The following is a 19,342-nucleotide window of genomic DNA, read 5'->3' on the forward strand; positions in this document are numbered from 1 at the left end:
AGCCATAAAAAGGAATGAAATAATGGCATTTGCATCAACCTGGATAGAATTGGAGACCATTATTCTAAGTGAAGTAACTCAGGAATGGAAAACCAAACATTGTATGTTCTCACTCATAAGTGGGAGTTAAGCTATGAGGATGCACAGGTTTAAGAATGATACAATGGCTGTTGGGGACTTGGGGAAAAAGGTTGGGGGGTGAAGGATTAAAAAATGAGATTCACACCCATTAGGATAACTATTTTTTTTAAAAAGTATTGATGATGATGGGTAGAAATTAGGACCCTGGTCCTTTGCTAGTGAGAATGTAAAATGGTACAGCTGCTATGGAAAATAGTATCATGTTCTCTCAAAAAGTTAAACATAGATAAATCATAGAATCTAGCAATTTCTCTTCTAGGTGTATGCCCAAAAGAATTGAAAGCAGGGATTCAAACAGATATTTCTACACCCATTTCATAGCAGCACTATTCTCAATAGGTAAAAGGTGATGATAACCCAACCAACAAATGAATGGATTTTTAAAATGTAATATATACATAAAATTGGATATCATTCAGCCTTTAAAAGGAACGAAAATTTTATCACAACATTGGTGAACACTGAAGACATCATTCTTGGTGAAATAAACCAGACACCAAAGAGCAAATAATGCATGATGCCACTTATAAAATAGGCAAATCCATAGAGACAGAAAGTAGAATCGAGGTTATGAGGTGCTGGAGGAGGGAGGAGTGGGGAGCTATTATTTCATGGGTACAGAGTTTCTATCTGGGATGATGAAAAGTTCTAGAAATGGTAGTAGTGACTGTTGCACAACGTTGTGAATATACTTAATGTCACTGAATTATAGACTTAAAAATAGTTGAGAATGGGTGCAGTGGCTCACGCTTGTAATCTCAACAGTTTGGGAGGCCAAGGCAGGAGGACTGCTTGGGTTCAGGAGGTTGAGACCAGCCTGGACAACATAGTGAGACCCCATCTCTATTAAAAACAAACAACTAACTAAATAAAAATAGTTAAAATGGTAAAGCATATGTTATTTTACCACAATAAAAAGGGGAGAAAAGATCTGAAAATCATATATAAGTAAATGAAATTCATGCTTCTTATTAAAAGTTAAGATGGTTGGTAGGTAACGTATTCACTATTAACAGTTTAATCTGCTGGTCAATGTGTATATGCTTTATTTGTTGTTGCTATTATTTTTAGGTTTTGCAAATGAGATCAATAGCATGCCTGCATCTCTCTGTTCCTGTACATATGTAGCTACAAGGTTTAGCACTAGAATACTTAGAAAGAAAATCCTATTCTTTTTCTTTCTTGTGTTTAGGAATATTGCAGAGAATGAGTCTTCTTTGGTGGTCCCGCCACATCAGTCCTTAGACTTCACAGCGTGAGTGGTATGCTAATTGGTGATAAACCCAGAAGGATAGTCATGGTAGCAAAGGAGTTGTTGAAATTAAAGCAGGTGTCCCTAACCTTCTCCTGAGGATACCGTTAGTGTAGTGTAAAGTGCTGATAGTATGAGTTGGTAAAGAAAGGCCCAGTAGTGGTAGGGCAAGGGAGACGTAATGAGAGGGGAAGGGAAGGCGAGGCTAGCACTAGAGAGAAACTAGTTCTGTTTCTCTCCCTCATTGGGAATTCTGTCTCCAGCTAGCAAGTCAGAGCAGAGAGGGGAGGTGGGGCATGGAAGCAGTGTTTGTCTTGGATGATAAAGGGGTAAGGTTTGGGTTAACAGTTTGCTCAAAATTGATCCATTACCTAACAATTACTATCTCTGGGCAAGGGAACTAGATGGCTGGATGATGAGGTAAGAAAAGACTTTTTATACCATGTGCCTTTTACTTTTGTTTTTGTACCATTTGACTTCACTAAGCCAAATGTTATGAGAGTTTCCCAAGCTAAGGACTTAGAACTGTGTTTTTCATTGTCTGATATAGAGCATAACAATAGATCTAAACTCAGGGACATTCCCAAGGATCCGAGATATAGAGGGATCCAAACAGATTATTGGGTCTATACGTTGCCTCCAGCCATGGCCCTAATTGTATAGACCACAAAAAGCAACATATCGTGATAGTTCAACATATCATCTCTGGAACTGGCTGCCTAGATTCAAGCTCTGGCCTTGCTGGTCATTAGCCATATTACTTTGGGTAAGTTATTTAATCTTTCTGTGACTCAGTTTCCTCAGTTATAAGTAAGGGATGATTATAATAGTAATAATACCTCATAGGGCAGTTGTAAATTAATTCATGTTAAGAGCCTAGTATATAAAAGGGTTGCTACTATTGTTGTTGTTATTGTTAATGTATATCAGTAATTGAAGAAAGGGCTCTGGCTTCCTAGCGCTGTATCTTTCCCACCCAACTGCTAATAAATAATAATAGTAAGAATAATAATAGCTAACATCTGATGAGCACTTACCATGTTCAAGACACAATCCTGAATTATTTTGCATACATTCACATTGAATCTTTTGTTTTTTTTAATTCTGAGCCAGAGTCTGGCTCTATCACCCAAGCTGGAGTGCAGTGACGAGAACATGGCATGTCACAGCATCGACGTCCTGAGCTCAAGCAATCCTCCCATCTCATCCTCCTGAGTAGCTGGGACCACAGGTACACACTACCACACCTGGCTGTTTTTTGTTTTGGTTTTGGTATCAAAAAATTTATTGCCTAGGCTGGTCTCGACTCCTGGGCTCCAGTGATCCTCCTGCCTCAACCTCCCAAAGTGCTGGGATTACAGGTGTGAGCCACCACTCCCAGCTCCTCACTGAATCATCTTCTCCTCATTGAGTCCCATAGAGTAGGAACTATTATTACTTTCATTTTAGAAATGATAAAGCTGAGACTTAGGGAGATTCAGTCGCTTGCCCGTGGTCACAGTGCTACTAAGTAGAGGAATCAGGAGTTGAAATCAGATACAGCACCTGAACTTCGACATTGTATTAACAACTCAACAAGCCGAATTATCAGTTCGCTTAACAAAAAACAGTTCAAAATGACTCTCCCCAACCCACTGCTGTTTCCTCTGTATTTCCCCATGCAGTTCCACCATGACATTTTCTACAATTAGCAATAGCAATCGAGTCACTTACTGCTCTTTTTAAAACTGAAATCATCATTATTTTGCTAAATATTAATAATGTTTAAAGCTCTCTCTTCTCTCAACCCAGTAGCACAAGCACACCAACCCCACTAAAACCTAAAGCACAAAACATTCAGGTCAAACTCTTTAGCATTAAAAAGTTTGGTTGCATTGTCAAGGATTGGTGTTTTCCAATGAAAATACACCTTCCAGGAAGGAGGGTGTCACAGACTGAGTGTTTTTGTCCTCTTCACATTTCTAGAGGGAAGCCCTCTCCCCCAATGTGATGGTAGTGGGAAGTGGGCATCTGGGAGTTGATTAAGTTTAGACTAGGTCTTGAGGGTGAGGCCCCCATGATGGGATCACTGTCCTTGAGACAGCAGCTTGCTCTCCCCACCATGTGAGGACATAGCAAGGAGGTAGCTGTCTGGAGGCTGGGATGTTGGCCCTCACCAGGAACTGAATCAGTCAGCACCTTGATCTCAGACTTCTCAGCCTCTAGACCTATAAAAATATAAATTTCTGTTGTTTTAGCCACCCAGTCTATGGTATTTTGGTAGAGCAGCACAGCAGACGAAAACGGAGAGGCTCCCTGAAGATACTTTTTTTTTTTTTTTTTTTTGCAATGGAGTCTTGCTCTGTCGCCTAGGCTAGAGCGCAGTGGCACAATCTCAGCTCACTGCAACCTTTGCTTCCCATGTTCAATTCATTCTCTCACCTCAGCCTCCCAAGTAGCTGGGATTACCAGCATGCACCACCACACCCAGCTAATTAGTATATTTTTAGTAGAGACAGGGCTTTACCATGTTGGCCAGGCTGATCTTGAACTACTGACCTCAGGTAATCTACCCACCTCTGACTCCCAAAGTGCTGGGATTATGAGTGTGAGCCACAATGCCCAGCCAAAATTCTTTGATATTTAAGGAAAAGTTGACTTTTATAAAAATAGCAAAGAGCCAGGCAGTGCAGCAATAAAGGAGCAAGGCAAGTGGCCTGCCTCTACCATTTCATGTCATGCAGCAGGACACAGCTGGGGACACCAACTCCCTCAAGTGGTGCAGATATTTCCAGAGAGCTCAGTTATGACTAAAAGTGCTGGTGACGACACAGTCACAGTTCATATCACTCTACCACGTTTTTTGTGTGAAGCCCAGAATGGATGTCACAGATCCTGCCACAGTTGTGATCCACTCAGGGGATGTGAGGGTGACAATTGGTTCCGAGTCATGGGAGAACCTGTGTATTGGACATCAGTTGCAAAGAGAAAAAGTGACTACAGAGGGATGACCAACTTGTAGTGGCTTCCCTGCTCATAGTTCCTGGAGACATACGCTGAGTGGTGTTTACTGCCCATTAGCTCAGATACCTCTGAGAGATTCTGCCTAAACTAGTATAAATCTCTTATTTGAGTAGCAGGTATTTACCAGTGAATACGTATGAGGAGAAAGGAAATGCTGGTGTGTGTTTCTGAAAAGAGAGATCAGCAAAAGGCCAAAAAGTTCAAAATGTAGCCTCATGTCCACCAGAGCACGGCTGACAAACATGCCACACACACTCCTTCCTGGGCCCTTGGCAGACTGAGTAATCAATCATTGTAGTTGTCACTGCTGAGACTGTCTGTGACTGTAGAAATTCTTCCAGATCAGGACTCCAGGGAGCCACTGACCCATCCTTCAGACTTGGCTCTCCTACAGAAATTTTGCCAAACTTGGCTTAGTTTCACCAATTAGTTAGGGACACTGTACTAAGTATTTTTAGCTGTATTCTCTCTTCTGCCTCCTGCCACCTTGCCTCAAGTTCCAGCTCTCTTTATACACTTCACTCACTCTGTGTGACCTTCCATGGTCCAAAAAATTCTCAGAGATAAACTCGCCTAAGAGCGCTGTCATAGTTAGGGATGACATTAAGTACAGGCATACCTCAGAGACATTGCAGGTTTGATTCCGGATCACCGCAACAAAGTAAATAATGTAACAAAGCAACTCACACCATTTTTTTGGTTTCCCAGTGCATATGAAAGTTATGTTTACACAATACTGTAGTCTTTTAAGTAGCTGTATTAATAGCATTACGTCTAACATACATATATGCTTCAGTTTAAAAGTATTTCATTGGTTAAAAAAAAAAATGCTAATGACAATCTGAGCCCTCAGCAAGTCTTAATCTTTTTGCTGGTGGAAGATCTTGCCTCACTTTTGATGGCTGTTGACTGATCAGAATGGTGGTTGCTGAAAGTTAAGGTGACTGTGGCAATTTCTTAAAATAAGACAATGATGGACTTAGTGATGAACTCTTTTACAAAATATTTCTCTGTAGCATGCAATGCTGTCTGACAGCATTTTACTTATCCACAGTAGAACTTTCAAAACTGGGAGTCAATACTCTCCCACCCTGCCACTGCTTTATCAACTAAGTTGATGTAGTATTCTAAATTTTTTGTGTAATTCCAACAATGATACAGCATGTTCACCAGGAGTAGATTCCATCTCAAGAAACTACTTTCTTTGCTCATCCATAAGAAGCAACTCCTCACCCATTTAAATTTGGTCATGAGACTGCAGCAATCCAGTCACATCTTCAGGCTCCACTTATAATTCTAGTTCTCTTGCTATTCCCACCATATCTGCAGTGACTTCTTCCACGGAAGTCTTGAACTCCTCAAAATCATCCATGAGGGTTGGAATCAGCTTCTTCCAAAATCCTGTTAATATTGATATTTTGGCTTCCTCCTATGAATCACAAATGTTCTTAATGGCATCTAAAATGGTGAATCCTTTCTAGAAGATTTTCAATTTACTTTGCCCAAATCCATCGAAGGAATCACTATCTATGGCAGCTATACTCGTATGAAATGTATTTCTTATATAATTAGACTTGAAAGTCAGAATTACTCCTCCATCCATAGGCTGCAGAATAGATGTTGTGTGAGCGGGCAGGAAAATAACATTAATCTCCTCGTACATCTCCATCAGAGCTTTTGGGTGACCAGGTGCATCATCAATGAGCAGTCATGTTTTGCAAGGAATCTTTTTTTTTCCTGAGCTGTAAGTCTCAACAGTGGGCATAAACTATTCATTAATCCATGCTGTAAACAGATGTGCTGCCATCCAGGCTTTGCTGTTCCATTTCTAGAGCACAGGCAGAGTAGATTTAGCAAAATTATTAAGGGCCTTGGGATTTTTGTAATGGTAAATGAGCATTGGCTTCAATTTAAAGTCATCAGCTGCATTAACCCCTAACAAAAGAGTCAGCCTGTCCTTTGAAGATCTGAAGCCAGACCTTGACTTCTCTTCTCTAACTAAGAAAGTTCTAGATGGCATCTTTGAATAGAAGGCTGTTTTATCTACACTGACAATCTGTTGTTTAGTGTCGCCACTTTCATCAATTATCTTGGGCTAGATCTTCTGTATAACGAGCTGCAATTTCTACATCAGCATTTGCTGCTTTACTTTGCACTTCTATGTTATGGAGGCAACTTCTTTCCTTAAACCTCATGAATCAACCTCTGCTAGCTTCCTCCACCTTTTCTTCTGCAACTTTCTCACTTCTCTCAGTCTTCATAGAATTGAAGGGAGACAGGGCTTTGCTCTGGACAAGGCACTGGCTTAAGGGAATATTGTGACTGGCTTGTTTTTCCATCCAGACCACTCAGACTTTCTCCATATCAACAGTAGGTGTTTTTGCTTTCTTATCATTCATGTGTTCATTGGAGTAGCACTTTTAGTTTCCTTCAAGAACTTTTCCTTTGCATTCACAACTTGGCCAACTGTTTGGGGCAAGAGACCTTGCTTTCAGCCCATCTTGGCTCCCCCATACCTTCCTCACTAAGCTTAATCATTTCTCCCTTTTGATTGAAAGTAAGAGATGTGGCGTGGCATGGTGGCTCAAGCCTGTGAGCCCAGCATTTTGGAAGGCCAAGGTGAGTGGATCATTTGAGGTCAGAAGTTCAAGGCCAGCCTGGCCAACATGGTGAAATCCTGTCTCTACTAAAAATACAAAAATTAGCCAGGTGTGGTGGCGCATGCCTGTAGTCTTAGGTACTTGGGAGGCTGAGGAACGAGAATTGCTTGAACCTGAGAGATGGAGGTTGCCGTGTTGCAGTGAGCCGAGATTGTGGCACTGCACTACAGCCTGGGACTCGGAACAAGACTCCATCTTAAAAACAACACAAAACAAAGCAAAAAAAAAAAAAAAAACAACACACAAGAGATGTGTTACTCTTCCTTTCACTTGAATATTTAAAGGCCATTGTATTGTTATTAATTGTCCTAATTTCAATATTGTTGTGACTCAGGAAATAGGGAGGCCCAAGCTAAGGGAGAGATGAAGAATAGCCAGTCGGAGGAGCAGTTGGAACGCATACATTTATTAAGTTCTCCATCTTATGTGGCTCCCCAAAACAATAAGACAGTAACGTCAAAAATCACTGATCAGCCGAGCATGGTGGCTCACGCCTGTAACTGTAGCACTTTGGAAGGCCAGGATGGGCAGATCACCTGAAGTAGGGAGTTTGAGACCAGCCTGACCAACATGGAGAAACCCCATCTCTACTAAAAATACAAAACTAGTCAGGCATGGTGGTGTATGCCTGTAATCCCAGCTACTCAGAGGCTGAGGAAGGAGAATCACTTGGACCCAGGAGGCAAAGGTTGAGGTGAGCTGAGATCGCGCCATCGCACCCCAGCTTGGGCGACAAGAGTGAAACTCCATCTCAAAAAAAAAAAAAAGAAAAATCACTGATCATAGATCACCATAATAAATATAATAATAATGAAAACGTTTGAAGTATTGTGAGAATTACCAAAATGTGACACAGAGACATGAAATGAACACAAGCTGTTGAAAACATGGCACCAATAGACTTGCCTGATGCCAGGTTGCCACAAATCTTCAATTTGTAAAAAAAAAAAAAAAAAGCAGTATCTAGGACATGCAATAAAGCAAAATGCAATAAAACAAGGTATACCTGCATATCAAAGAACTGGTTTAGTCCAGGTGTTGATCAACGAGAATTGCTCTGTGCCTAAAAACTACGGTGAAGACAGTCCTGCACACAGAGCGCGTTACCTTGGAGAAGTATGGCAGCCAGCCAGAGAGTTGGCATTTGCTGGCAGCATTTGGAAGATATGCTGACTTGTATATTTGATAAAAACAGAACTGTCTGTAAATGCTAAAGGACTTTTGAGTTGTGCGACTGCTTCGTCTGCATTTATGGACTCCATGCTGACAGTGCTCACCACATGCTTTGCCCTTAAGAAAGGCATGGGCCAGGGTGTCCTCTCCTGGCCCATGAGGACACCTTTGTTCTCAACCCTCCCCCATTTCAACCCTCTGGAGTTCTCTACAACTAAGGCTTCTTCACTTTGGTCCATTTTTTGTACTAAAACATACCCCCTAAAAAGTGGTTTTTTGGAGGCTTGTGCAGTTCCTTCTCAGCATGTAGGGTCAGCAAGAGCTATTCTTTATCCCTGTCGGTTGGAAAGAAAAATAATAAAGGAAAAGCCTCTAGCCAGCCAGTGATGCTTATATATGCCCCTTGAATGAAATGTGAGTATCTTAGAACTGTTTCCCGATGTGTGTTCCTGGATCTTCTGCCTACATTTAGTCTCCCAGTTTGATTGCAGGACACTCCCACAAGACCTACAGAATGGGAACGTTTAGCTAAAAAGTCCAAGACTCTAATTTTTAAAATAAGGTTTGCAAACTTGAGGTTTAGGAGCATTTGGTCATTCTGCCCAAAGACTTGGCCTTCCCTTGAACAGATTTCTTTCTTTCTTTCTTTCTGAACAGATTTCTTACAATGAAATCTTGAAAATTCAAAACATTAGCTTTCTTGGTAACCTTCATAGTGAAATTAATCACAGACAAAACAGATATGAGATAAAGAAGTAAATACTGGCCCAAATATCACTGAATACAAGGCTGTTTGCTGGTTACAGTCCTGCAGGACAAATGATTCATTTGCTTCTGTGTCATTCAATCCAGTCAACATTGATTATTCCTATTGATAGAAAATCAAGGATAGATGATACGGCAGAAGAGATAATCAAGGATGTTTTACACTGAGCTCTGGAATGCGCTCAAGGTCACAGTGCAACTCGGGGACTCGGTCTCATTTTGTCCCTGGCTTTGGCCCCTTTTCAGATTCTCACAAGCTCAGCAGATAGGAAGGCATCATGGATGAGCCAGTCCTGCTCAACCCAGATCTATTTATGGTAAGTCCCTGTGTCTGACATCTTTTAATGTTTTCTTTGTAGGTATCAGAATTAAAATGACAGTCTCCAAATGGTCTTCCGTTGATACAAGTATATTCCAGATTGAAATATGAGTTTTGAGGTTTTATTTTGGGAATTAGGTAGTGAGGTTAAAAACTATGGACTTTGGGCTCAGACAAACTGAGTTCAAATTCATACTTTGATGGTTAACAACTGGGGACATTCACCAAGTGATTTGTCTTCTCTGAGCTTCAAATTTCTCTTAATTTAAATGGATATAATACATCCAACTTCATAGAGTTCCTAAGAGGATTGAATAAAATAATGTACATGGAAGCACCAAGCACAGTTCCTAGCACTCAGTATACCCTTAGTAAATGTTAGTGTCCTTCTAGTTAAGAAGCTGAGTAAATTTCCAATGCTTAACATTATCTCTTTTAGCCAAAGTAAGTTAATAATTGACTGTCAAAACCAGGTCACAGAAGAGCTAGGAAACAGTAACAGCATTGTCCTTCAGCTCAGTGTTTTAAAGCAGACTTTGAAAATTTATGACAAGTGCCTATTATGGACATAAAAAAAAAAGATTTAACACCAAAAAATGGGAATTACATTATCTCAAAGAAAGAACAACTGACGATATGCACACTCACACACTCACACACAGACACACTGACACATGCACCACATTATTTTTATTTTTCTCGTTGCCTACAGATCAGACCAGATTGGACTTGGTCCTGTTGGGAGGCACCGTTCTAGAAGTAACACTGAATCTGTCTTCTCCGGCCATCGAACACCAGGAGTCAGTGCATCTAGCAACCTTCCTTGGGAGGCAGGAAGAGAGGTGTCACAGACCACTGGCACACCTGCATCTCCGTACTCCCCAGAGGCCAGACATCTCTGTGAAACTGGCATGGTAGCAGTCACAAATTTGAACCACCCTGTCCTAGATTTCTCAAGGTATACGGAGAACCAGCTACTCTTTCCATTTCACTTGTGAAAAAACTAAGACATAAAGAGGTTAAAGGATTTTTCTAATTTACATTGATTCCGTGGTGAAAATAGGACAAGAAAGCATATTTTAAAGCTGGGACCACTGTTCAAAGATTTGAGGGCTATCTACCAAGACACCTATTCACTCCGCAGGCAAGATGAACAGAACAAGTAGGGCAACTATAAATCTGCTGGCATCAATCACCACAACAAAAACAGCACTAATGCCCTTTTTTATTCCCAAGAAAATGTGTCTTCTATAAGCCAATTATTTAAAGAAACGTTCACATGTGAGTGATTTTTTTTTTTTAAAGATAAAAACATGAAGACCAGGTGCGGTGGCTCACGCCTATAATCCCAGCACTTTGGGAGGAGTGAAGTGGAGGAAGAGGTACGTTCAAACTACAGAGGAGGAAACTGAGGCCCAGAGGGGAAAAGTGACTTGATTGACAAAAATTCGATTCTGGTCTTTGTTCTGCCAAAGGTGTGAGATGGGAACAAGTTTCAGCCTTACCATCTCAATCTGATGTTGAAACCATTGTGCTTCACATTCTAAGGACTGCTGTCACCAACATGCTTGCTGAAATGCAAAGCGAAATGCTTTGAATTCATGTAAAGAAAGGTTTTGTAGTGAGTCAAAGCCTTATGGTTGACAAATAGTTATAGGCCAAGCTACATTTGGGAGTGATGATATTTTCTGCTGCTAGTGTCTGTCCTTTAAGAGTCAGGTGAGCACTGCAGGTGGAGATGAGAGACAAGTTTCACCTGCTCAAAAATGTCTCTTTCCCCCATCGACAGGTGCCAGGGCCTGCAATTCCCACCATCTGTCTCATCTTTGGGTTAAGACAGTGCTTTCATTCATTTGTTCATCCATGTGTTTAACCAACGGTTATTAACCTAAGCCCCTGCTGCGTACCAGGCAGGCACCAGGTGTACAGTGGCACAGTGCCTTCATGAAATCTATCATCTACTGAGGGAGATGTTTGTACTTTCTAGTAAAATCTGTGAAGGAAAAGAGAATAGCAGAGGGCTCAGTTGGGGAAAGAGACTTGGAAGCTGTCGCTGAAGGGTGGGAAGGAGTTAATAGAGTATTAAGTGGAGGAGAAGCTTTCTGGGCAGTGACAGCAGCATTGGCGAGAGGCCAAGGCTGAGGGCAGTGAAGAGCTTGGTGAATTCCAAGAAATGCCCTTGAGGCTGAAACAAAGAATGTGAGAAGGTAAGTTGTAGGAAATCAATTGGAGACTTTACCAGGGTTGGTATCTGCAGAAAGTAATCTTTTACCATAAGTATGTTGCCTTCCATGTGACATATGCAGCCACTGGTAACTTGGCAGCAATGATTGCCTCAAGACAGCTGGTCTCAGCTGGTGAGTGACAGAGGGTAGATCTGAGGTGGGCAGAAGGAGAAGGGAGGGGACACTGGGAAGGGGCTCTGTCCCACCTGGAGGGCCAAGGGTGGGGGTGAAGACTGGTGCAGCAAGGGGTGGGAAGCCTGATGGGGTGTGAGCCCCCTATGGCTGAGTCACTTCCTAGATGGGGACTTACTGGGGCTGCCTAAGCAACCACATGAAATGGAAGTATAGCCGTGGCATCTTGAAGCTGACCAGGGAGATAGTCTAGTCCAAGTTGCTCAGTTTACAGGTTATGATTCTGTGGCCTAATTCAGGTGAAGTGAAAGCCACAGCTGGTTGTAGTGAGCTTTGAAGGCTGTTGCCCAACTCTCATGCACCATGCCATCTCATCATTGATGGTGAGCGTCTCCATTGTAGTCAGAATCAGCTCTCAGGTGCAACTGGGTCATATATGGAGATAGTAGGTGCCCAAGAAACACTTGTCAAAATAATATATTCTCCATATCAGTTTCCTTTAGTTTCTTTTCAAGTGTATACAGATTGAAGACTGAACCAGACCGCTACAGTCCCACACTCATATGAACTTGTGATTCATCAACATTCTGCCCAGAAATTGCCATTTTACCAGTTTAAAAACAATATTTTAGATTGAGAATATTTAAGAACATGAAATATACAAATTGCATCATTATACCCATCAAAGACATTGAGTAGGATCTGAAATTGGTTTCTAAAAACTTAATAAACTGTAGGCATTGAGATCTACAGTATGTTCATTTAAGGGGTGGGAGAAAATTTGGAGCTAGGTGAAGGGGCAAATAATGGATTATTTCACTTCTAGGAAAGATTATATTGAAGAAAAACCTAAAATCAGTATTTTTGATGTCAACAACAGAGATAATAGATAACAAGTGGATTGTAGGAATTAGTAAAATTTTGGCTCTGAACATATCTTTTTTTTTCGTTTTTGAGACACAGTCTCGCTCTGTCACCCAGGCCAGAGTGCAGTGGCATGATCTCAGCTCACTACAACCTCTGCTTCCCGGGTTCAAGTAATTCTTCTGCCTCAGCCTCCCAAGTAGCTGGGACTACAGGCATACACCACCATGCCCAGCTTATTTTTGTATTTTTAGTAGAGATGGGGTTTCACCACATCGGTCAGGCTGGTCTTGAACTCCTCACCTTATGATCCACTTGCCTCGGCCACCCAAAGTGCTAGGATTACAGGCAGGAGCTACTGAGCCAGGCCAAACATTTTTTTTTAGAAGTATAAGGAACACCAGAATGTATTAACATACAGTGCATGTGTGTGTGTGTGTGTGTGCCCCTGACACATGAGAACAGTGCTGTTTCCATGGCAACAGGGGAAAGTGTGTCTTGCTATGAAGCAATCTTCTTAGATTCAGACACACTTATAAAGATCATGTGCTGGAAGCTGTGAGGATATATTTGATTCTAATATTCTTTGAGATGAGTCAGGCTGTTCTCCCTGCCTCCCTCAGCCATTCTCCTATGCTGAACCTCCAAACTGAGCTTTCAGTACATGATTTTCCAACTGTTTCCTCACATCCAGCCTAGTGACAACCTCCGTCACTGTACCGTCTACTGTATCTGTTGGGCTTTCTCAAACCTGGCAGTAGACTCATTGTTATTGATCCTGAAGCACTGACTCTGTGTGTGTGTGTGCGCGTGTGTGCATGCATGTGCGTGTGCTTGTGTAGGAGGAAGAGGAAGAGGGAAACAAAGCATCAGCATAGAGTTTTAAAATGTGAGAAATTTGACTTTATATCCAAGGTTTTTATAGTAGTGGTCCTTGGTCTGTAATGTCTGACTTCCTTTTGAGATGGTTAGAAAGTAAGAGTTTTAGTTTTCAGCCCTCTATTTTTTCTCCTGGACACAAGGTTCACAAACTGTTCCCTTTCTTCTGATCTCGTTTTTGGGTGTAGACAAAGTTCAATATAACAGGAAATGTTCCTTTGCCTTAAGTGAGCAGTTGATTTCTGAGGCTCTGTCCAGCAGTTGATTTCTGGGCTTTTTCTCAAAGTCATGTCATGTGATTTCTAGCAGTGGCTCCCGATTGAACTTTTATCGTTTTTAATAATCCTCACAAATAATTATAATATGGTTTACTTATTTCATTTTCTTGCCTGTTAATGGCTAGAACTTTGAAATACAGTGATCCTGATGAATAAGAATGCCTCAACCATTAGGCAAAAAACACAATTACTTTTGTACCAACCTAATATTTAATCATATTTTGAAGAGGCTAAGCTTAGGCATTTACCCACAGTAGTTTTCTCACAGGAAACTTTCATCATATGCTTTCTTCATCAGGAATCTGATAATGACTGCACAATTAGCCACCAGGCAAGAAGGAAGGTATAGATCTTCTAAGCGATCTCCTGATACTCAGAACTTAATCCAATGCCAGAGTCCACTTTTAAGAGTGAGCTCCACTGAGAAGAATGTTCCCTTAATATACAATCATCAATCCTGTAGCTGATTAGAAAGCAAGATCTTCATTCAACTGTGAACATTAGTGATGGTGTGCACCTCAATAAAGAACAATGTCAGGCTGAATTAAAACACTATAAACTGGGTATACAAAGGAGCATGAGACAGTAACGGAGTTTTGGCCCACAAGAGTCAAGCAGGAAATATTGTTGGTGCTCATCTTCTGCCCACACCCACCCATGATAAAGGAACAAATAATGATCCTCTGAATCTTAGCAGCAAAACACTTCCTGTGCTATATACAGAGAAGGTAAAAAAACACCAAGCCAATGACAACTGCCTGTGTACAACCCATCTTCCTTTAAAGAGATGGTAATCAAGTTCATCTAGCCACTTCGTTTTCCACATTTGCATCAAATAGATGAATCCTAGGAAGAAAAATGCCATTTTCCTAGGCTTCTCGCAATCATAAAGTGTCCGTAGGCATAGGGATCAGGAATGGTTAATTAATACTTGCATTATTTTGCTTCCTTTTCTCCTGTTATTTGTATTTTCCAATGGAGTAAAACAGGGTTCAGCTTGGAAAACAAAGAAGCAATAGTTCTTAAAATACTGTTAACTCTGTCTGTGGACTGTACTCACAGCACAGTCACGAGGGCAAAGTCATAAATGATGTGGCTTTGTTCGCGAGGCTTGCTTTATTTTCATAAATACATTAAATTTCATAAAATAAGGAACAACAACAGGAATGTATTATGTTTTCTTGTTTTCTTATTGTCATGATTTCTGTTGGATCTAAGTATAGTTTTTTCCTGGCTAGCACTAACTGTCAGCATTCTAGGTCACCATGCATGAAATCCTATGTTCTGTTCCTCTATTATGAAAAGAGTTTTCTTAACACCAGATTTCAGTTGATTTAGTGATTTGGTAGACTTGCAGTGTGGCTCCACATTCAAAATACCCACAGAATCTGACCTCCGCCTGGCCTGGCCTGAGCCAGCATCATCTCTTCCCTAGACCACTACAGTGGCCTCTGGCCTGGCCTCCCTGCCTCCATCCTTGCCCCATAAGAGTTCATTCTCAAAATAGCATTCAGAGTGGTTCTTTAAACACAAAAACCAGAACAGGTCATTCCTCTGCTCAGAGTCCTGCCAGTCACTCCATTTCACTCAGAGTCTTCACAGTGAAGTGGGGGACCGCCATAACTGGGACCTCACCATGCTGTGACCACATCTCGTATGGCTGTCTCTTCCTTACTCACAGTTCTAGCCACATTGCCTTCTTGCTGTTCTCTTAACATGCCAGGCTCTCCCTCTTCCCTCTGTCTGTAAGGCTCTTCTCTATATATGGACATAGTTACTTCCCTCATTTCTTTCAATTTTTGTGTTGGAATATCATCTTCTCAACAAGACCTGTCTTGGATGCTTTACCCTGTCTACCCCCAATCCGGCATTCCTGGTCCCCTTTACTATACTGTAAGTTCTCTTTCTTCCATACAGCATATCGCTTGCTAATATACCATGTGATTTTCTTAAATATATCCTGTTTCTTGTCTGCCTGTTCCAGTGGAATGTAAGCTCCAGGAAGGCAGAAAGCTTTGTTCACTGATGTACCCCCAAACACAAAACAGAAGCTGGCACTTAGTGAGCACTCAGGAAATATTGAAATATTTGTCGAATGAACGAACGCATCACCAGTGTCTAGAGGTATTCCTGGCCCACAGTAGGCTCTTAGTACTTGTCGAATGTCTCTCCCTGGGGGACGAACAGGGAAAGAGACCCAAGCCGCATAGCACAGTGATTCAGAAGACTGCAGGCTCTGCCTCAGCTGGAGTGGCTGTGTCCTACTGGTATGACCTAGACTGTTTACTTAACCTCTCCGAACCTCAGTTTTCTCATCTGCAAACTGGGGGTGATGAGTACCTCCCTTACAAGGTGGTTATGAGAATTAAATGTGATAATTTGGATAGTAAGTCTGGTGAATGCTCAATACATTTGAGCTATTATGAATATTATGACATCTTATTCTTTTTTTATTATTATTTAGACAGAGTCTTGCTCTGTCACCAGGTTGGAGTGTAGTGGTGCCATCTTGGCTCACTGCAACCTCCACCTTCCAGGTTCAAGTGATTCTCCTGTCTCAGCTTCCCAAGCAGCTGGGACTACAGGCACGCGCCACCATGCCCAGCTAATTTTTGTATTTTTAGTAGAGACGGGGTTTCATCATGTTGGCCAGGATGGTCTCCATCTCTTGACCTAGTGATCCGCCTGCCTCAGCCTCCCAAAGTGGTGGGATTACAGGAATAAGCCACTACACCTGGCTACATCTTATTCTTTTACCTCTTTTTTTCAGGGATGTAATGTCTATGCCTGTTCTTACTCTTCAGGATTATTGGGGGAAATATATACAACACTGTAAATGAAAAACACTTTGTAAACCATATACCACTCTCGGGATGCAGGGGATCAGCTGCACATGTAAGAGGTGCCCCATGGACACCATTGACTCATTACTCTGGGAAGTCTACAGGCAGTGGGAGAACAGTCCTAAGTTCTAAAAAAGAAAATTATACTGGTTCTAATCAACAGCTGAGATCCCTTCTGAGATGCCCCTTCCCCACGGCATCACGGAGGCGGGAGGAGGGCCAGGCTATATTTCAAAACCCCCCTCCTTCTCTTCCCTCTTTCTCCCTAGGCTGCCAGAACCTTTGCTTGTAGTGCAAGCACAACCATATTGCTGGAAGTGAAATTTGCAGTCTGCTCTATCAGATGGTTTCTGCGCATGGGCTGTTACTATGTTCAAAGCATTAAACTGCCTAGAAGTGGATTATTTACAGAGCTTCTCTCTTCCCAGAGCTGCTGATAGGTGGCAATTCAGCCTCTTCGCCCTAATGCACACTTTCTCACTTTCCACCGAGACTCTTTGTTTGCTGACAGCATCTGGCTATCCTGGGTACTTGCCTCAGCTGGCTCGGTTCTCTCCAATCCCTAGAAGAAACAGCCTTCACCTACATGCCAGGGATGCAATAAGATTTCAGCTCAAAGCTAGCAACCTTTCTCTGAAGTGGTGTCACACCCAGACAGAGAAATAAACGTACTGTTTCTTCTTAGATGATGATAAATCAGTGTTTCAGGCAGACTTTTGACACAGGGAGGATCAAGGTTTGACTACCTTTGAGTAATCCTTGCAGAAAAAACAGCTCCTAATTGGACAAAGGGAGAAAGGAACCAGCTGCTACTGTCATGATTATTTAAACACCCATCCACAGTCAAAAACGCTGCATTGTTTCATTACAAGTGAAATTTGATTGCCGCTACATTTCTTGCTGGCCTCCCCTCTATGCAAATTGGGGAGAAGAAAGAAATTCATAAGGCACCAGAACCCATTTGGCTTCTAAATGTACTGTTTGCATATAGACATCAGCAGCCTGAATAAATCCTAGCAAGAAATGTCAAACTAACATCACTGGCTATTTTTCTATTTTTCTCCCTGAAAATATTGTTTTTAACACGTTCACAAAGGCAAGCTAGATTCTGTGTTATCAGTGTTTTAGTAAAAGACAAGTGGGGTGGTGGTTCAGTAGTGGGCCTCAGACATTAATGAAAACCATTTTGGGAGAGTTCAATTTATAAAAGATTAAAATAATTTATCAACTTGCAAAAAAATTGTTCTAGCCCTCTCTGCTGACAGTCAATATTTGTGCTGTGGGGATGAGTATTATATAATAATTTGTACAGCAGTTTACAGTTCCCAAAACATTTCTGCCTTGGGTCTGTCAGAGGACACTCCCAAGGAGGCCATGAGTGAGCCAAGGGCAGTTTCCTTATCCTCATCCCACAGATGAGAAAGCCGGATCTTAGAAGGATGGGGACTTTTTATTGTCACAAAACATGTCCCACCCCTGGGCATTCACCTTGCAATGCAGATTCCTCTTCATCCTTCAAAGCCCAAATATAATATATCCCCCTTTCTGTCACATTTCCTGTTCCCTCCACCCCCTGCCACCACCACCACTGCACAGGAAATTGTTAATTCATTTAACCAGATCAGTGAAAAAACACTGTGTCATGGGAGGAGATGCAGCAATGTCAAGGTCATTGTGGGTCCTGTGACAAAGTGAAAATCTTTGCTCAAGGGAAGCAAAGATGGAGACGGTGCCCTTGTGTAACACGAACCCAACTGGGCTGGCTCTGTGAGCTGAAGCTTGGAAACAAGATGAAGAGGAACCAGCTGGGGTTCTTCTTCATGGGATCCTGACTCTGCGACAGCCCCTGTATCTGCTGACAGTATCTCTTCTGCTTCTTCTCCACAATGTGAGACCCTCGATGACAGGGACCATTTCTCTACCAGTGACCAGCGAAAGCCTGGCGCAGGACAATGCCCCATCATTGCTTCCTGAACGCACCTGCAGTGTAGTGATCCTTTCAGAAAACAGGGCCAGAGCTCACAGCTCTGACTCCTGGCTTGGTGCGATTTCTTCCCTGGGCTGCCCTATGCTGATGGCAGCAACAGCTCATCTAGAGTGGCTGCTGCTAAGACACTGGCTGTAGTGGGGAGGTGTGGCTGGGCCTCCCACTCCACAGAGCAGGCAGAAGCCCCGCTGTTCCTGGGTGCTGCTGCAGCTGCCCTGGTGCAGCTCCAGAATGGGTGTCTCTGTGCCTTGGGGCCCCAGAAAGCCCCTCCTAGGAGCCACCCACTCCAAGTCTCCCCTCTGCTAAGAGTTGCAGAGATGATAGGTTGACCTGCTTGCAGAGAGGAGCAACCCACTGTTGGTCTTGTCTTAGCTGTTATACCACTCAATAAAGCTTCTCTTCATCTTGCTCACTCTCCACTTGTCTGCGTACCTCATTCTTCCTGGATGCAGGACGATAACAGACAAAGGCACCACTGGCCACAGAGGTTTCTGGCCAGAAAAACAACACCCCAAAGATCCTCTAACAATAGTAGTTATACCATGACACATTATCCTGCAACACCCTCCTCCCACCACATAAAAAAGAAGTGGGGGGCAATAAAATTAATAATAGCTAATACACAAGAGGGCTTACTACATGTCAAGCCCCATGGTGGTTACACACACATATCACCTTAAAAGACCCTCTGAGTTAGGCACTACTGTTCCCTTGTTCTGTGGATGAGAAAACTCGCTTAAAGACGTTTAGGCCACACAGCTAGGATACTGATGGTAATTCAAACCTCAGCCATTAACCTCACAGAAATTTAACAAAGTCAA

The 19,342-nt window shown here is 42.2% G+C and overlaps 1 long non-coding RNA gene across 1 annotated transcript; it reads left to right on the forward strand.

Moving 5' to 3' along the window:
- The first annotated feature begins 1,333 nt into the window (after positions 1–1,333).
- On the forward strand, positions 1,334–17,774 carry LOC110569173 (uncharacterized). Its single transcript, XR_002479313.2, has 3 exons — positions 1,334–1,403; positions 10,619–10,788; positions 16,804–17,774. It is a non-coding gene; the product is annotated as an uncharacterized LOC110569173 (long non-coding RNA).
- Positions 17,775–19,342: the final 1,568 nt, after the last annotated feature.

This window comes from Aotus nancymaae, unplaced genomic scaffold (assembly GCF_030222135.1).
Source record: "Aotus nancymaae isolate 86718 unplaced genomic scaffold, 86718_ANA_hifiasm-v0.15.2.pri h1tg000025l, whole genome shotgun sequence".
NCBI lineage: Eukaryota > Metazoa > Chordata > Mammalia > Primates > Aotidae > Aotus > Aotus nancymaae.